Here is a 20,496-nt window from a genome sequence, read left to right as displayed (position 1 = left end):
CAGAGCGATATTTGTAGCATCTTTCATATGGTGTCTACCTTCCATTGCATTGCTTCTAATTTGGTGAAATGTCTTCTTCTTAGTTTACACATCATAGTTCTGGTTATCTCTTCCGTCCTATTTTTCATACATATTACATCCTCCTATCATGTGGTTGTCTAACATCAAAGTTCAGTTCGTCTGCATCACGCATCAATTTGTTCTGAAGAACTAAATTGTTATTTGTTTTTCTTGTCGGCTTGACTTAGCATGGCACAGAGAAAGAGGAAGAAACACAGAATGGCAGGGAATGAGAAGCGGATGAATCCTGCAGATTTTGCTGGTACTAATGGTGCAATAGAAGGTCAAAGTCCAGCAGAAAATTCGACAAACACAGCATCCCATGCTACACGAGTTGCAAAAAAAGACAAACAGAAACAAATAGCTACCACCAAACAAGCAGAGATAGCCCTAGTTCTTGCAACACCTACCACAGTACTACCAGCTGCACGACATACTCGTGCGTCAACTGAGCTAGCAGCACGTTCCCAAGCTCCCTTGCCACCTGACACTACTTCCCAAGCACTCTTGACACAAGACGAGTTGGCAATATCAGATGAACCTTGTGAGCTTCAACAGCAAGAAGGTAGTTGCTAGAGTCAAGTTACAGTTGCATGCTTCTTTATATGTAGTCTCACAGTTTGATGTACACTAACACTTCCTATGTTTGTTGTTGGACTAGCACCTAGGAGCAAGAGGAAACAAACATCAGGGATAATGCTCAATAGGTTAACTAAATCTAGAGGAGGAAGAATGGAGATCCATTTTGAGGCAGGTTTAAAAAGGCCACGTGATGCTACAGAGTCAGCCAAGTTAGTATCAGAGGCAGCGGTTGCTGTTAGGTGTCATGTACGTATCCTCCCAACATGGATTCAGTACAGGAATGACAAAGATGAAACCCAGTTCAACATCTTCCTCGACCATTTATCTGTAAGTATGGTTATTTATGGAAACTAGTAATATCGTCTTGCTCTGTGCAATACTTTCTAGGTTGCTGATAATGAGACTCCCATAATTTTCAACAGATGAGGTTCAAGTTGAATAGCCAAGATGATGCAACCAGACAAGCTTGCACCCATGTTTTCAAGTCTGCTCTGCGACAGTATCGGTATAACTTGAGGAAAACTCACTTTGAAGGTAAGGCTAACAGTGAACTTGCCCAAACATCTCTAGTGGAAAATATATCTGATGAAGACTGGAGAGGCCTCGTTAAACACTGATCCGATCCGAAGTATCAGGTACATTATATATATGTCATCAGATCACATGTTGAAGTCCTATTTACGCATGTGCCACACAAATCTATCTTCTTGTAGGTGAACTGTTCAAAGAACAAGGCCAACCGTATGAAAGTGAAATTCCAACAAACGACAGGATCTCGTAGAAGGACCAAAAAGTACCTGAACCAAATGCTGTGGAAATCTTCAAGGATTGTCACACCAGCAAGAAGAAGGGCATGACTACACCAGTCAAAGCCGTTGTTGTAAGTCCTTAATCCTCATGCCTTTTAACTACTACTTACTCTGACTTGTGCCTTGAACTGCATGGTTTGCAGCCAATGTCTATTACTCTTTTCAATTTTATACACGATTGTCTTAGCGTATCATTGCACCTTACAAGGTTTAAAAGAGAGGAGTGATGTTCCTTTGATCTTGACCCGTATTCTAGTTCCGTGCTGGACTTGGCCACACAATGTTACAATTGCTTGTTTGTCTGTTCTCAGTTGTTTTGTGATATGAATGACGTCATACTATGCTTACCGTATTATAAACTTCGTCTCTTTATCCTTAGGCCTCAATACAATGTGAAGAAATAGACAATACATTAGCGATGCTACATGGTCATATGTTTGGAACCTGGTTTTATTATGTACTTTGCAATAAAATACAACTAATATTTTACATGGGTTCACCAGAATAAGTTATGTATATAGACCAAAGCTATTTTGTTTGGTCTTGCTGCCTCCTTAATATCTTCTATTCTGGTACTACTAATGTAAAACCTCAACTTTTCAGCGAGCTATGGAACAAATGGTGGAACCGCCACCTTCTGAAGGTGGCGAGGAAACTATAACCGCAATGTCAGCTCTTGCTGCAGTGGGTCAGTACCTGTCCACTAACAGTGCCAAAAGCACGTTCCTGCGTAATACTGGGTTGGTTGTTAAGGCAATATCGTCCAAACTGCCTCATGATCAAGATATGCAAGCTCAAAGCAATGTTGCATCTGCGCTCCAGACACAAGTCCATTCCCTAACAGAGACCCTTTGTGAAACAAGGAGAAACATTGCTCAATGTCGTCAAGATATGCATGGTTTTGAAACCAGACTATTAGACATTTGCTATGTTGTTCAGGAGCCTAGGGGAAATGAAAGCGAGGGTTATGGTGCTCCATCGGACAATATAGCATGAAAACGTAACAGTCAGGTCAAATGAACTAAGCGTCTGAACTTCTGGTGGTGCATTTATCTGCTAGACTGTTAAGTTTTATGCCAACCTTCCTTTTGTTATATAGTTGTAATTTTTTTGGTGCGATACAAAATTTATTCTTAACGTGCAGCCACCGCCTGAAGAAAACAGCAAGCCATTTTTGTATAGTGTAGGGTGTTCCCTATATTTGCACTGGTGGCGATCTTTGATGCCGAGTGGATGTAATCTATGCAATCGCCTTAATAGCCTAGTGTTAGTTTCGGCCTTATTTATTTCCTAGTCTTCTTTTTCCCTAGTTTGCTAGTGGCCGCAACTACCATGGGCCATATACGGGCCGTAGGATCCACGGGTCTCCTACGGGCCGTCGATAAATGGGCCTGTAATCGGTGGTCCTCGAGCCGTCGAATAAATGGGTCTACATGGGCCATAATCGGGCGTAATTGGTATCGGCCCAGCATGGTAACAGGCCGTTAACAGGCCGTAGGACAGCAAAGGCTTAATTCTGTCACAGGCATAACGGGTCGTTAATGGGCAGAATATAGGATGGGCTGGAAACAGCGCAACGGGTTATAGGCCAGAAACGGGCCGACTCTTGCCATGGGCCGAATTTGGCCCATTAGGGTAACAGGCCAGTAACGGGCCAACTCTTGCCATGGGCCGAATTTGGCCCATTAGTGGAACAGGCCAGTAACGGGCCGACTCTTGCCATGGACCGAATTTGGCCCATTAGGGGAACAGGCCAGTAACGGGCCGGAAGTAATCGAGGGCCGAAAAGGAGCCCAAGAACGTATGGGCCGTCAATAGGCCGAAAGCTAACACGGGCTGGAAACGGCCCACGTAAATCACGGGCCGTTAACGGGTATTAAGAAAATTACTGTTCATTATGGGCTAGAGTCACCGTGGGCCTTTACCTGGGCCGGCCTATTATGGCACATGAAAATCTTGTGGGCCTTTACCTGGGCCGGCCCATTATGGCCCGCGAAATCTTATGGGCCTTTAGCTAGGCCAGCCCATTATGGTCCGCAAAATCTCGTGGGCCTTTAGCTGGGCCGGCCCATTATGGTCCGCAAAATCTTGTGGGCCTTTAGTTGGGCCGGCCCATTTAAACTTGTTGGGCCATGCCACGTGTCGACGTATCATAGGCGCCTTCTGTCCAGTGAGTGGATGACATCTGTCCTGACGATGAGCCGACACGTGTTTCCTCTAGCCAATGATGATTTTACACGTGGAAAATCCCCATTGGTCGGGGCTGTTAATGGGTTATCAGATCCAAAACCCGACCCGATAGCTTAACGGCGTTCCGTTACGGTGGATGACACGTGTCGGTCACCCTTGACGAAAGCACTTCTGTGACGCGCGATTTATCGTCATGGAAGTGGACACTTCCGTGATGATAATTTTGGTAATGTCATGGAACACTTCTACGATAGCACAGGTATGACTATCTTGATTCTGTCATAAATTTGTCATGGATGTACATGCATGACAAAAAAGCGAACTATTGTGACAAACACGTATCATCACGGAAGTGTATTTTTTTGCAGTGCACTCTGAAACCTTTCCGATATCCGAATATCATCGTCCTATATATTAACTTTACCTCCGGACCATTCCGGAGCTCCTCGTCATGTCCGTGATCTCATCTGGGACTCCGAACAACATTCGATCACCAAATCCATATAACCCATATAACATTATATCATTAATGAACGTTAAGCGTGCGGACCCTACGGGTTCGAGAACTATGTAGACATGACCGATACACCTCTCCGGTCAATAACCAATAGCGGAACCTGGATGCCCATATTGGCTCCTACATATTCTACAAAGATATTTATCGGTTGAACCTTATGACAACATACATAATTCCCTTTGTCCATCGGTATGATACTTGCCCGAGATTCGATCGTAGGTATCTTCATACCTAGTTCAATCTCGTTACGGGAAGTCTCTTTACTCATTCCGTAATACATCATCTTGCAACTAACTCATTAGTCACTTTGCTTCCAAGGCTTCTTATGATCACTACTAGGGAAAACCTTATACATAGAATCTTAGCAGCAGCGCAGCATAAAAACAGGCGCTGCTGCTAAGTAGTAGCAGCGCGGCTACGGAAAGCTCGCTACTGGTGCAAACTTAGCAATAGCGCGTGACGCTTAAACCGCGCTGCTACAAAAATCCACCGACAATACACAACGACATAAGTTTACCAGTAGCGTGGCGCCAGGGAGCGCGCTGCTGCTAATGCCATAGTAGCAGCGCGCTTTTTTGTCATCTCGCTGCTGCTAATTTTGAAAATGTGCACAGGGTTGGCCTGTTTAGCAGTAGCGCGTGACAGGAAAGCGCGCTGTTGCTACGCTCTTAGCAGCAGCACGCTTTCTCTCCCGCGCTACTGCTAAGACGCAGGACCCACCACCTTTTCCACCTCCCCCTCCCCATCTCCTCTCCTCCCTTTCCCCTACCTCCCACATCCTCCCTCGCTCACTCTTCTTCTTCCTCAATACTTCTCCCCCCATTACTCTCCCTCTTCTACCTACCTTTCTCTCTCTTCATTACTCCTAGCTATAACTACACCACCTCCATTAATTCATCTCCTTTCTCTTTTTCCTCCCCCCTCCACTAGTTGAAGTTGTCTCCTCCCAAATTAGCTAGCTAGGTAGATGTAGCATTTAGTTAAGTGACCTATTTGCCCCCTAACTAGATCTTTCTTTGTCAAGAAGAGCTTTGTGCACTTTTGACCTCCCTACATCATCATCTCCACCGTGTGCTCGATCTCGAGATAGAGGTGTGATTAATATTTCATGCTTTTGCAAAATGAAATATGTTTATGCATGTGTGTGTGATATTTTTGTGGAAATTGTGTGTGCGGCATGAGTTGACGCCAAATTGTGCATTTGAGTTGCCTATGTTTTGCCGAAATGTCGATTTATTTCCGTTTCGGCGAATTCCGGGCAAACTCTAGATCTATATATGTCCTACTTTTAAGGAAGGTCATGCCGAATTTTTGTATGACTTTGACGAATGCACGCATTTTTATAATCAATTTGTTTATTATTACCGTGCAGAGTTCACGATGGTCAGTGGAACGATGGTGGACAGGTGGTTGCGGTCGGCGGTTCAGGACATGAAGGAAAATAACCTGACAGGGGTTTTATGTCCGTGTCGAAAATGCAAAGGAATAGTTTGGCTTGACCCCCATGTCGATGGTCGTGTCGAAGCGCACCTGCTCATGACTGGTTTCATGGATGGCTATACTCGGTGGATAACTGACGATGAGGAAGACGATGTTGAGGATGCCGACTGTTGGGGAACGTAGTAATTTCAAAAAAAAATTCCTATGCACCCGCAAGATCATGGTGATGCATAGCAACGAGGGGAGAGTGTGATCTACGTACCCTTGTAGACCGACAGCGGAAGCGTTATGACAACGCGGTTGATGTAGTCGTACGTCTTCACGGCCCGACCGATCAAGCACCGAAACTACGGCACCTCCGAGTTCTAGCACACGTTCAGCTTGATGACGATCCCCAGACTCCGATCCAGCAAAGTGTTGGGGAAGAGTTTCGTCAGCACGACGGCGTGGTGACGATCTTGATGTACTACCGTCGCAGGGCTTCGCCTAAGCACCGCTACAATATTATCGAGGATTATGGTGGAAGGGGGCACCGCACACGGCTAAGAATATGATCACGTGGATCAACTTGTGTGTCTAGAGGTGCCCCCCTGCCCCCGTATATAAAGGAGCAAGGGGGAGGAGGCCGGCCCTAGGAGGGGCGTGCCAGGGAGTAGGATTCCTACTCCTAGTTGGAGTAGGTTTCCTCCTTTCCTAGTCCAACTAGGAGAAGGGGGGAAAGGGGGGAAGAGGGGAAGGAAGGGAGAGACGGGCCGCGCCCCAAACCCCTTGTCCAATTCGGACTGGGCTTGGGAGGGGCGCGCGCCACCTCCTCGTCCTTTCCACTAAGGCCCATTAAGGCCCATTGCTTGTTCCTCGTATTCCCATAACTCCCCGGTACCTCCGAAAATACCCGAATCACTCGGAACCTTTCCGATGTCCGAATATAGTCATCCAATATATCGATCTTTACGTCTCGACCATTTCGAGACTCCTCGTCATGTCCCCGATCTCATCCGGGACTCCGAACTCCTTCGGTACATCAAAACTCATAAACTCATAATATAACTGTCATCGAAACCTTAAGCGTGCGGACCCTACGGGTTCAAGAACAATGTAGACATGACCGAGACACGTCTCCGGTCAATAACCAATAGCGGAACCTGGATGTTCATATTGGCTCCTACATATTCTACGAAGATCTTTATTGGTCAGACCGCATAACAACATACGTTGTTCCCTTTGTCATCGGTATTTTACTTGCCCGAGATTCGATCATCGGTATCTCAATACCTAGTTCAATCTCGTTACCGGCAAGTCTCTTTACTCGTTTCGTAATACATCATCTTGCAACTAACTCATTAGTTGCAATGCTTTCAAGGCTTATGTGATGTGCATTACCGAGAGGGCCCAGAGATACCTCTCCGACAATCGGAGTGACAAATCCTAATCTCGAAATACGCCAACCCAACATGTACCTTTGGAGACACCTATAGAGCTCCTTTATAATCACCCAGTTACGTTGTGACGTTTGGTAGCACACAAAGTGTTCCTCCGGCAAACAGGAGTTGCATAATCTCATAGTCATAGGAACATGTATAAGTCATGAAGAAAGCAATAGCAACATACTAAACGATCGGGTGCTAAGCTAATGGAATGGGTCATGTCAATCACATCATTCTCCTAATGATGTGATCCCGTTAATCAAATGACAACACATGTCTATGGTTAGGAAACATAACCATCTTCGATTAACGAGCTAGTCAAGTAGAGGCATATAGTGACACTTTGTTTGTCTATGTTTTCACACATGTATTATGTTTCCGGTTAATACAATTCTAGCATGAATGATAAACATTTATCATGAAATAAGGAAATAAATAATAACTTTATTATTGCCTCTAGGGCATATTTCCTTCAATCTCCCACTTGCACTAGAGTCAATAATCTAGTTCACATCGCCATGTGATTCAACACTAATGGTTCACATCACCATGTGATTAACACCCATAGTTCACATTGTCATGTGACCTATACCCAAAGGGTTTACTAGAGTCAGTAATCTAGTTCACATCGTTTATGTGATTAACACCCAAAGAGTACTAAGGTGTGATCATGTTTTGCTTGTGAGATAATTTTAGTCAACGGGTCTGTCACATACAGATCCGTAAGTATTTTGCGAATTCTATGTCTACAATGCTCTGCACGGAGCTACTCTAGCTAATTGCTCCCACTTTCAATATGTATCTAGATCGAGACTTAGAGTCATCCAGATCTGTGTCAAAACTTGCATCGACGTAACTTTTTACGACGAACCTTTTTGTCACCTCCATAATTGAGAAATATTTCCTTATTCCACTAAGGATAATTTTGACCGCTGTCCAGTGATCTACTCTTAGATCACTATTGTACTCCCTTGCTTAACACAGTGTAGGGTATACAATAGATCTGGTACACAGCATTGCATACTTTATAGAACCTATGGCTGAGGCATAGGGAATGACTTTCATTCTCTTTCTATCTTCTTCCGTGGTTTGGCTTTGAGTCTTACTCAATTTCACACCTTGTAACACAGCCAAGAACTCTTTCTTTGACTGTTCCAATTTTTGAACTACTTCAAAATATTGTCAAGGTATGTACTCATTGAAAAAAAACTTATCAAGCGTCTTGATCTATCTCTATAGATCTTGATGCTCAATATGTAAGCAGCTTCGCCGAGGTCTTTCTTTGAAAAACTTCTTTCAAAACACTCCTTTATGCTTTGCAGAATAATTCTACATTATTTCCGATCAACAATATGTCATTCACATATACTTATCAGAAATGTTGTAGTGCTCCCACTCACTTTCTTGTAAATACAGGCTTCACCGCAAGTCTGTATAAAACTATATGCTTTGATCATCTCATCAAAGCGCATATTCCAACTCCGAGATGCTTGCACCAGTCCATAGATGGATCACTGGAGCTTGCACATTTTGTTAGCACCTTTAGGATTGACAAAACCTTCTGGTTGTATCATATACAACTCTTCTTTAATAAATCCATTAAGGAATGCAGTTTTGTTTATCCATTTGCCGGATTTCATAAAATGCGGCAATTTCTAATATGATTCGGACAAACTTAAGCTTAGATACGAGTGAGAAACTCTCATCGTAGTCAACACCTTGAACTTGTCGAAAACCTTTTTGCGACAATTCTAGCTTTGTAGATAGTAACACTACTATCAGCGTCCGTCTTCCTCTTGAAGATCCATTTAATCTCAATGGCTCGCCGATCATTGGGTAAGTCAATCAAAGTCCATACTTTGTTTTCATACATGGATCTCATCTCAGATTTCATGGCCTCAAGCCATTTCGCGGAATCTGGGCTCATCATCGCTTCCTCATAGTTCGTAGGCTCGTCATGGTCAAGTAACATGACCTCCAGAACTAGATTACCGTACCACTCTGGTGCGGGTCTCACTCTGGTTTTACCTACGATGTTCGGTAGTAACTTGATCTGAAGTTACATGATCATCATCATTAGCTTCCTCACTAATCGGTCTAGTAGTCACAGGAACAGATTTCTGTGATGAACTACTTTCCAATAAGGGAGCAGGTACAGTTACCTCATCAAGTTCTACTTTCCTCCCACTCACTTCTTTTGAGAGAAATTCCTTCTCTAGAAAGGATCCATTCAAAGCAACGAATATCTTGCCTTCGGATCTGTGATAGAAGGTGTACCCAACATTTTCTTTTGGGTATCCTATGAAGACGCACTTCTCCGATTTGGGTTTTAGCTTATTAGGTTGAAACTTTTTCACATAAGCATTGCAACCTCAAACTTTAAGAAACGACGGCTTAGGTTTCTTGCCAAACCATGGTTCACACGGTGTCATCTCAACGGATTTAGATGGTGCCCTATTTAACATGAATGCAGCTGTCTCTAATGCATAACCCCAAAACGAGAGTGGTAGATTGGTAAGAGACATCATAGATCGCACCATATCTAATAAAGTACGGTTATGACGTTCGGACACACCATTACATTGTGGTGTTCTAGGTGGCGTGAGTAGTGAAACTATTTCACATTGTTTTTAACTGAAGGCCAAACTCGTAACTCAAATACTCTTCTCTATGATCAGATCGTAGAAACTTTATTTTCTTGTTACGATGATTTTCCACTTCACTCTGAAATTCTTTGAACTATTCAAATGTTTCAGACTTGTGTTTCATCAAGTAGATATACCCATATCTGCTCAAATCATCCGTGAAGGTTAGAAAATAACGATACCCGCCGCGAGCCTCAACACTCATCGGATCACATACATCAGTATGTATTATTTCCAATAAGTCAGTTGCTCGCTCCATTGTTCCAGAGAACGGAGTCTTAGTCATCTTGCCCATAAGGCATGGTTCGCAAGCATCAAGTGATTCCAAAAGCCCATCAGCATGGAGTTTCTTCATGCACTTTACACCAATATGACCTAAACGGCAATGCCACAAATAAGTTGCACTATCATTATTAACTTTGCATCTTTTGGTTTCAATATTATGATTATGTGTATCACTACGATCGAGATCCAACGAACTATTTTCATTGGGTGTGTAACCATATAAGGTTTTATTCATGTAAACAGAACAACAATTTATTCTCTTACTTAAATGAATAACCGTATTACAATAAACATGATCAAATCATATTCATGCTCAACGCAAACACCAAATAACAGTTATTTAGGTTCAACACTAATCCCGAAAGTATAGGGAGTGTGCGATGATGATCATATCAATCTTGGAACTACTTCCAACACACATCGTCACCTTGACTTTTACTAGTTTCTGTTTATTCTGCAACTCCCGTTTCGAGTTACTACTCTTAGTAACTGAACCAGTATCAAACGTCGAGGGGTTGCTATAAACACTAGTAAAGTACACATCAATAACATGTATATCCAATATACCTTTGTTCACTTTGCCATCCTTCTTATCCACCAATTACTTGGGGTAGTTCCGCTTCTAGTGATCAGTCCCTTTGCAGTAGAAGCACTCAGTCTCAGGCTTAGGTCCAGACTTGGACTTCTTCACTTGAGCAGCAACTTGCTTGCCGTTCTTCTTGAAGTTCCCCTTCTTCCCTTTGCCCTTTTCTTGAAACTAGTGGTCTTGTTAACCATCAACACTTGATGTTTTTCTTGATTTCTACCTTCGTCGATTTCAGCATCACGAAGAGCTTAGGAATTACTTTCATCATCCCTTGCATATTATAGTTCATCACGAAGTTCTACTAACTTGGTGATGGTGACTAGAGAATTCTGTCAATCACTATTTTATCTGGAAGATTAACTCCCACTTGATTCAAGCGATTGTAGTACCCAGACAATCTGAGCACATGCTCACTAGTTGAGCGATTCTCCTCCATCTTTTAGCTATAGAACTTGTTGGAGACTTCATATCTCTCAACTCGGGTATTTGCTTGAAATATTAACTTCAACTCCTGGAACATCTCATATGGTCCATGACGTTCGAAACGTCTTTGAAGTCCCGATTCTAAGCCGTTAAGCATGGTGCACTAAACTATCAAGTAGTCATCGTATTGAGCTAGCCAAACGTTCATAACGTCTGCATCTGCTCCTGCAATAGGTCTGTCACCTAGCGGTGCATCAACGACATAATTCTTCTGTGCAGCAATGAGGATAAACCTCAGATCACAGATCCAATTCGCATCATTGCTACTAACATTTTTCAACACAATTTTGTCTAGGAACATATCAAAATAAACACAGGGAAGCAACAACGCGAGCTATTGATCTACAACATAATTTGCAAAATACTAGCAGGACTAAGTTCATGATAAATTTAAAGTTCAATTAATCATATTACTAAAGAACTCCCACTTAGATAGACATCCCTCTAATCCTCTAAGTGATTACGTGATCCAAATCAACTAAACCATGTCCGATCATCACGTGAGATGGAGTAGTTTCATTGGTGAACATCACTATGTTGATCATATCTACTATATGATTCACGCTCGACCTTTCGGTCTCCGTGTTCCGAGGCCATATCTGTATATGCTTGGCTCGTCAAGTATAACCTGAGTATTCTGCGTGTGCAACTGTTTTGCACCCGTTGTATTTGAACATAGAGCCTATCACACCCGATCATCACGTGGTGTCTCAGCACGAAGAACTTTCGCAACGGTGCATACTCAGGGAGAACACTTCTTGATAATTAGTGAGAGATCATCTTAAAATGCTACCGTCAATCAAAGCAAGATAAGATGCATAGAAGATAAACATCGCATGCAATCAATATAAGTGATATGATATGGCCATCATCATCTTGTGCTTGTGATCTCCATCTTCGAAGCACCGTCATGATCACCATCGTCACCGGCGCGACACCTTGATCACCATCGTAGCATCGTTGTCGTCTCGCCAATCTTATGCTTCCACGACTATCGCTACCGTTTAGTGATAAAGTAAAGCATTACAGCGCAATTGCATTGCATACAATAAAGCGACAACCATATGGCTCCTGCCAGTTGCCGATAACTTGGTTACAAAACATGATCATCTCATACAATAAAATTTAGCATCATGTCTTGACCATATCACATCACAACATGCCCTACAAAAACAAGTTAGACGTCCTCTACTTTGTTGTTGCAAGTTTTACGTGGCTGCTACGGGCTTAAGCAAGAACCAATCTTACCTACGCATCAAAACCACAACGATAGTTTGTCAAGTTGGTGTTGTTTTAACCTTCGCAAGGACCGGGCGTAGCCACACTCGGTTCAACTAAAGTTGGAGAAACTGTCACCCGCTAGCCACCTTTGTGCAAAGCACGTCGGGAGAACCGGTCTCGCATAAGCGTACGCGTAATGTCGGTCCGAGCCGCTTCGTCCAACAATACCGCCGAACCAAAGTATGACATGCTGGTAAGCAGTATGACTTATATCGCCCACAACACACTTGTGTTCTACTCGTGCATATAACATCAACACATAAAACCTAGGCTCGGATGCCACTGTTGGGGAGCGTAGTAATTTCAAAAAATTTCCTACGCACACGCAAGATCATGGTGATGCATAGCAACGAGGGGAGAGTGTGATCTACGTACCCTTGTAGACCGACAGCGGAAGCGTTATAACAACGCGGTTGATGTAGTCGTATGTCTTCACGGCCCGACCGATCAAGCACCGAAACTACAGCACCTCCGAGTTCTAGCACACGTTCAGCTCGATGACGATCCCCGGACTTCGATCCAGCAAAGTGTTGGGGAAGAGTTTCGTCAGCACGACGGCGTGGTGACGATCTTGATGTACTACCATCGCAGGGCTTCGCCTAAGCACCGCTACAATATTATCGAGGATTATGGTGGAAGGGGGCACCGCACACGGCTAAGAATATGAGCACGTGGATCAACTTGTGTGTCTAGAGGTGCCCCCCTGCCCCCGTATATAAAGGAGCAAGGGGGAGGAGGCCGGCCCTAGGAGGGGCGCGCCAGGGAGTAGGATTCCTACTCCTAGTTGGAGTAGGTTTCCTCCTTTCCTAGTCCAACTAGGAGAAGGGGGGAAAGGGGGGAAGAGGGGAAGGAAGGGAGAGAGGGGCCGCGCCCCAAACCCCTTGTCCAATTCGGACTGGGCTTGGGAGGGGCGCGCGCCACCTCCTCGTCCTTTCCACTAAGGCCCATTAAGGCCCATTGCTTCTTCCTCGTATTCCCGTAACTCCCCGGTACCTCCGAAAATACCCGAATCACTCGGAACCTTTCCGATGTCCGAATATAGTCGTCCAATTTATCGATCTTTACGTCTCAAATATTTCGAGACTCCTCGTCATGTCCCCGATCTCATCCGGGACTCCGAACTCCTTCGGTACATCAAAATCATAAACTCATAATATAACTGTCATCGAAACCTTAAGCGTGCGGACCCTACGGGTTCAAGAACAATGTAGACATGACCGAGACACGTCTCCGGTCAATAACCAATAGTGGAACCTGGATGCTCATATTGGCTCCTACATATTCTACGAAGATCTTTATCGGTCAGACCGCATAACAACATACGTTGTTCCCTTTGTCATCGGTATTTTACTTGCCCGAGATTCGATCATCGGTATCTCAATACCTAGTTCAATCTCGTTACCGGCAAGTCTCTTTACTCGTTTCGTAATACATCATCTCGCAACTAACTCATTAGTTGCAATGCTTGCAAGGCTTATGTGATGTGCATTACCGAGAGGGCCCAGAGATACCTCTCCGACAATCGGAGTGACAAATCCTAATCTCAAAATACGCCAACCCAACATGTACCTTTGGAAACACCTGTAGAGCTCCTTTATAATCACCCAGTTACGTTGTGACGTTTGGTAGCACACAAAGTGTTCCTCCGGCAAACGGGAGTTGCATAATCTCATAGTCATAGGAACATGTATAAGTCATGAAGAAAGCAATAGCAACATACTAAACGATCGGGTGCTAAGCTAATGGAATGGGTCATGTCAATCACATCATTCTCCTAATGATGTGATCCCGTTAATCAAATGACAACACATGTCTATGGTTAGGAAACATAACCATCTTCGATTAACGAGCTAGTCAAGTAGAGGCATACTAGTGACACTTTGTTTGTCTATGTATTCACACATGTATTATGTTTCCGGTTAATACAATTCTACCATGAATGATAAACATTTATCATGAAATAAGGAAATAAATAATAACTTTATTATTGCCTCTAGGGCATATTTCCTTCATCGACGGGGCAGGCAATGATGACACGGGGCAAGACGAAGAGATGATCAATAATGGCGGCGGGGAAGAGGCCGGACATGGCGGCGGAGAAGGGGCCGGACATGGCGGCGGAGAGAACGACATGGACTCCACGCAGCAGAGTTCATCGGTACTAAGTTCAATCGTGCGGAACCCTCATGTTCAAGCATTGCTTCGCAAGGAGACGAGTACTGAGAGAGATGCTTCTAGAGAGGAGGCTAAGCTGGAGCAACTGGTGGTAGACTCGAACACTCCATTGTATGATGGTTGCAATCCTGAGGTGACCCGCTTGAGTTTCACGCTCCAAGTGCTGAAGACGAAGGCTAAAAACAAATGGACCGACACTAGCCTCGATAAGCATCTCAAGTACCTAAAGGATGTTCTTCCCGAGGGTAATCTATGTCCTAGTAGTATTGATGAGGCCAAGAAGATCGTGTGCCCTCTTGATCTGCCACACGTTAGATACCATGCATGCATCAACGATTGCATAATTTATCGGAAGGAGCACGCGGAAAAAACAAGTTGTCCGGTGTGCAATGCTTCTCGATACAAGAAGGCCGGGAAGAAATGTCCCCAGAAAGTGGTATGGTACTTACCGATCACTCCCCGTCTCCAGAGGTATTTTGTAGATCCCAAGGAAGCAAAGCTAATGCGCTAGCATGCGGAGAGGAAGAAGCCCGACGATGGAGATGATCCGAAGCTGAGACACGTCAAGGATGGAAGCCAGTGGAGAGCGTTGAACAGCTTCTATCGGTATTTTGAATGTGATGCAAGGAACATCGTGCTCGGCGCGTGTACCGATGGCATGAATCCATTTGGCAACCAGAGCACCAACCATAGCGCATGGCCCGTGTTTGTATGGATGTACAACCTCCCCCCCTGGTTGTGCATGAAATCGAAGTACATTCACATGAGCATGCTTATTCAAGGGCCGAAACAACCAGGAAATAATATTAATTTGTATCTGGGGCTACTTCAGGAGGAGTTAGACACGTTATGGAAAACACCGGCCAAGACATGGGACGCCAGCAAAGGCGAGTATTTCAACATGAGAGCCGCGCTGATCACGACAGTGCACGACTATCTTGGTTACGGATATGTGGCAGGCCAGGTGTGCCATGGATATTGCGGATGCACGCGGTGCATGGATGATACGACATCTCAGCAGCTAACGTCAAGGAAAGATGGCGGGTCTAGGAAAATCGTGTGCATGGGGCATCGAAGATGGCTTGAACGGGACGACCCATGGAGAAACCATGGAGATCTATTCAATGGTCACGCTGAGCATCGAGGACCTCCACGTAAGCGGAGCGGTGCCGAAATCGATGAGCTATTGAAAAACTGGAAGGAGTGCCCCGCGCCGGGAAAGACGATGAGAAAGGTGCCGGAGCCGCTGCTGAAGGTATGGAAGACGAGGTCTGTGTTTTGGGACTTGGAGTACTGGCACAAACTCGATACACCTCATTGCCTTGAGCAAATGCATATCTGTAAGAATGTCCTTGAGAGCTTGCTCGCAACACTGATGAACATGCCGGATAAGACCAAGGATGGGCCGAAGGCAAGAAAAGACTTGCAAGATTTGGAAATCAGGGAAGATCTGCACATGCCGCCATGTAAAATGTCAGACGAGACAGAGACGGAGACAGAGGCACGGGAGAAGAAGGGCAAGAAAATAAAGAATGAGGATTATTGCCCCCCTTCTTGCTTCACCTTAAGTCAGGCTGAGATCAATCAATTCTTTAAGTGCCTTACCGGAGTCAAAGTTAGTTCCGGTTACTGTGGCAAGATAAGTAGATATCTAAACACGGACAAGAAAAGGTTCAGCGGGATGAAGTCTCATGACTATCATGTGATGATGACGCAGATATTACCTGTTGCCCTTAGAGGGATAATGGACAAGCACGTCCGTGACACGCTTATTGGTCTCTGCAACTTTTTCGACGTCATCTCTCGAAAGTCGATCAGTGTGAAGCAGCTCCAAAGGCTACAGGAAGAGATCGTTGTGATACTGAATGAGCTTGAGATGTACTTCCCGCCCGCGTTCTTTGACGTGATGGTGCATCTGTGTGTCCATATTGTGGATGACATAATAGACCTGGGGCCGTCATTCCTGCACAACATGATGCCGTTTGGGAGGATAAATGGGATCATCAAAGGATTCGTTCATAACATGTCCCGTACGGATGGAAGCATCGTCCAGGGCTATTTGACACAAGAGTGCATCTCTTTCTGTGAGAATTTTCTATATGGCACAGACCAGCCGCCTGGTGTTAGTGTTGGTTTGCCCGTTAACAAGCATGATGGGAGGCTCGAAGGAGAAGGTCACTGCAATGGTCGCAGGGAACTGCACGTGGCATACTCAGATTGACGCAGCGACTTTGACAGAGCAAACTTGGTAGTGCTACAACACCTAGACGAGGTAGATCCTTTCGTGGCACTGCACAAAGAAATTATCGCAAAGAAGTATCGTGACCGGGGGGTATGCAGGACGGACGCCGCAGTTACTAGAGAGCACAACTCCACTTTCCTGCATTGGTTCAAAGAGCATATTATTGCTAATCCCCCGGAGGAGGGCTATAAGGATGGATTGCTCATATACGCCTTAGCACATGGCCCCTCGCCCAACCTCGTAACCTATCAGGCATATGATATCAACGGATACACGTTCTACACGGAGGCCAAATATATGGACAGTGATGAATATCAGAACTCAGGGGTGACGATGGAATGCATGACCGGCAGCGACAATGGCGCAACTGAACGATTTTATGGAAGGGTCGAAGAGATCTGGGAGCTTGACTACTCTGGACTGCACAACACGACGATGTTCCGTGTCAGATGGGCTAAGAATGTCGAAAGAGAAAGCCGTATTTTCACTACCATGACTATACCCGACGCCAAGAGCGCTACCGTGAATGCTATTGCAAAAAACAAGCCATGGGTACACGCTAAGCACGTGACACAATGCTTCTTCATAACTGACCCATGCAATCCCAGTCGTGTTGTCGTGAGGAAAGGCAAAAGAAACATCATTGGAATGGATGGAGTCGCCAACGAGGAAGACTATGATCAGTACGGCAACCCAATGAGGGAAGATGACGATGATGATGAAGTATACGTCAAAAGAAGAATCAATACTACATTACCAAAGAAAAATCGTACTCCATGGAAAAGGCAAAGTCACAATGAGGGGCTCAATTATTCTTCGACGAACAAGAAGGGAAAGAAGCTAACTCAAAAATGAAAACATCAGCGCTGAGGAATCGGTCAAATGATGTAATATAGATATATATGTTCCTATTTTGTATACACACTTAATTAGCCATTATTATGCATGGGTCCAATGATGTAATATATATATATATGTTCCTATTTTGTATACACACTTAGCCATTATTATGCAAGGGTCCAATGATGTAATATATATGTTCCTATTATGCTGAGGAAAAGAAAAAAGGGAAACTGGTTATAGCAGTAGCGCTTTAGTGAAAAAGAGCTACAGCTAGTCAAGGTAGCAGTAGCGGTTTCTGCAGAAAATCTCTATAGCTAGTCAAGGTAGTAGTAGTAGCGCATTTCGTGTAAACGCGCTACTACTACGTCCACTTAACCCAAAATTCTCCCTCTCCCTGCTTCATCCCGCCTCTTTTCCCCCAAATCCCCACTCTCTCTTCCCCGGCCCCGTCGCACCGCCGCGCCCGCCCCCGACCTCGGCGCGCTCGCCCCCGACCCCGGCGCACTCGCCCCCGACCTCGGCGCCCCCGACCCAGGCGCGCTCGCCCCCGGCGCCGGCGCTCGCCCCCGACCCGTCGACCCTCGCCTCCCTCCTCTGCTTCCTCCCCTCCCAACCTCGCCCATCGTCGGGCCTGCCTCCTCGCCTTGCACCCTCTATAAACCACCCCCCTCTCTCTCTCTCTGCTAGCTAGGGTTAATTTACTTAGGTTTTAGTTATGTTAATTAGGTTATCTATTTAGTTATGAATTTAGATAGGTTTCAAAATTTGCTGAATTTATATGCAAATTTGAACTAGACATGTGATATGTGGATATGTCATGTTTTGGACATGTCATGTTTTGGTAAATGATCCGAGTTGCCTATGTTACGCCGGAATGTTGATTCATTTCCGTGACGGTGAATTTCAGGCGCTCGATATGTCCATTTTTTGCAAAGGTCACGCCGAAATTTCCCATGAATAAAGGCATGATTTGTGCTACATAGTTGGCATATCGAGTGCTGGCACATAGATTTCTTTTTTATCTCATTTCTCATTTATTCATACTTTTAGAAATAAATGAGGACACTTAATCATAGGAAACATGTCGAACAACGAAGAAACCGGGCCTTCTGACCAAGATGCAGACGAGATGGATTATGAGGGTGAACAAGACTACCTCGACTTTTTGACTGCTAAGCAAGGTTTGCAGGTCCGCCTCAATGATGGTACTGACGCCGACACCGACGGCCCCGGCACCGATGGCGGCGCCGAGACCAGTGGGGAAGGTACCGCCGGGGAAGATACCAGCGCTGATGCCGGTACCGAAAAGAGGCATAAGAAGCAGAGGATACGAAAACCTAACAAACTAGGGATTGGACGACTTGTGATCACAAAGATGGCACCTGCAAGTTTGAGCCGTTAGAGCCGGAAGAACCTCGCAAGTGCTATGGGAATCAAGTAGGATGCATCCTACGGGAATGCGCGAGCATCAATGACGATGACTTAAGGAGTAAAGAACATTTGACGCAGTTGCTCCTAACAAAGTTGCACAAGAGATTCAAGTTCCCCAATCGGGATGATAACATAGAACAACTGTGGGATGATCCGAAGATGAAAAATATTAACAATCACGCCATGGGCATGTTCAGCAATGATTTGGCCTCCTGGAAATCAAGGGTGAAACGAGCTATTGAGGCTGAGGAATCCCTATCCAAGATTCTGGAGGAAAATCCGACACTTACGGAAGAGGAGTTTGAAAAGTTCAAGGACACTTGCGCTACCGAGGACGCCAAGGCTAAGGCTGCGAAATTCAAGAGCCTTCAGCAAAGGAACACGGGGAAGCATCGCCTCAGAAGCCGTGGCTACCTCAGTAAAAGGCCCATATGGGATAAGGAGGACGCGGAACGTGAAGCCGCGGGTCTCCCAGACCCCTTCGCGAAGTTCACCAACCCCTTGGAGCATGACTTCATTAGGGCCCGCTACAAGTGGGACAAGGAGAAAAAGGTTTTTTACACGGACAAGATCACGAGGAAATTGATTAGACTACTGGATAAGCAACACCAGCTTGCAGCCGAAAACCCTACTTCTCCGATGAGGCCCAACTGGGACACCCCTCTCAACCAGGCCTTGAACGAACTTAAGGGACTCCCTTTGGGCCAGCGGCCGCAATATGGTCGTGTGCACGGCGCTGGAGATGGCGCCACGTGCAAGGTGTTTTACAACGAGGGCCCGAAGGCCAAGAAGCAGAAAAAGAAGTTTAGTCAGGCAGACATCGACACGAAGGTGAAGCTTGCGGTCGAGAAAAAAGCAGCTGAGGACGCGAAAAAAGCAGCCGGGGACAAATATGAGTTGCTACAGCAGGCAGTCAATGCAGCTATAACTGCCTGCAGAAATGATTTTGCTACTAACTTGGTTCCAGTTATCATCAACTGGACGAAGGAAAATCCAGACAAGACGGTACATGATTTCCCGTTGCCCAGTTTCGTCGGGAGCAACTCCATGAACAACAACACCATCGCACCATCACTTTCTCATGCAACTGGGCCTCCTCTCGCAGCCGCTCCCGCTCATAGCAGCCCGTCCTCAGTCTCTGGCGCGCTTGGTGGGCCTTCGTCTTTGGTTGAGCTCGACGCCGTCACGGTAATTACATGTCGCACCAACATATATATATATATATATAATATTCCATTTTTGTTGCCTTTCGGATGTTTTACGCCACAGACATATGTGTTTGCAGGTGAAAGAAACCCCGTGCACCATACTCTACTTGATCAAAGGCCAGAAGGTGGACGTGGGAAAGGGGATGATAATGGACCCCTTGCAACCCACGTTCCACAACCAGCCGATCCCTGCTGGGCACTTCAGGGTTAGCTTGTCCAGTGTGAAATCAGGGCACGAGGATTTGCCTCCTCCAGTACAGCATGTGGGAGCGGACGACGAGACCCCGCCGCGGAT

Source organism: Triticum urartu, chromosome 3A (genome assembly GCF_056163025.1).
Source record: "Triticum urartu cultivar PI428250 chromosome 3A, HENAU_Tu73, whole genome shotgun sequence".
NCBI lineage: Eukaryota > Viridiplantae > Streptophyta > Magnoliopsida > Poales > Poaceae > Triticum > Triticum urartu.
This window is presented reverse-complemented; position numbering follows the sequence as displayed.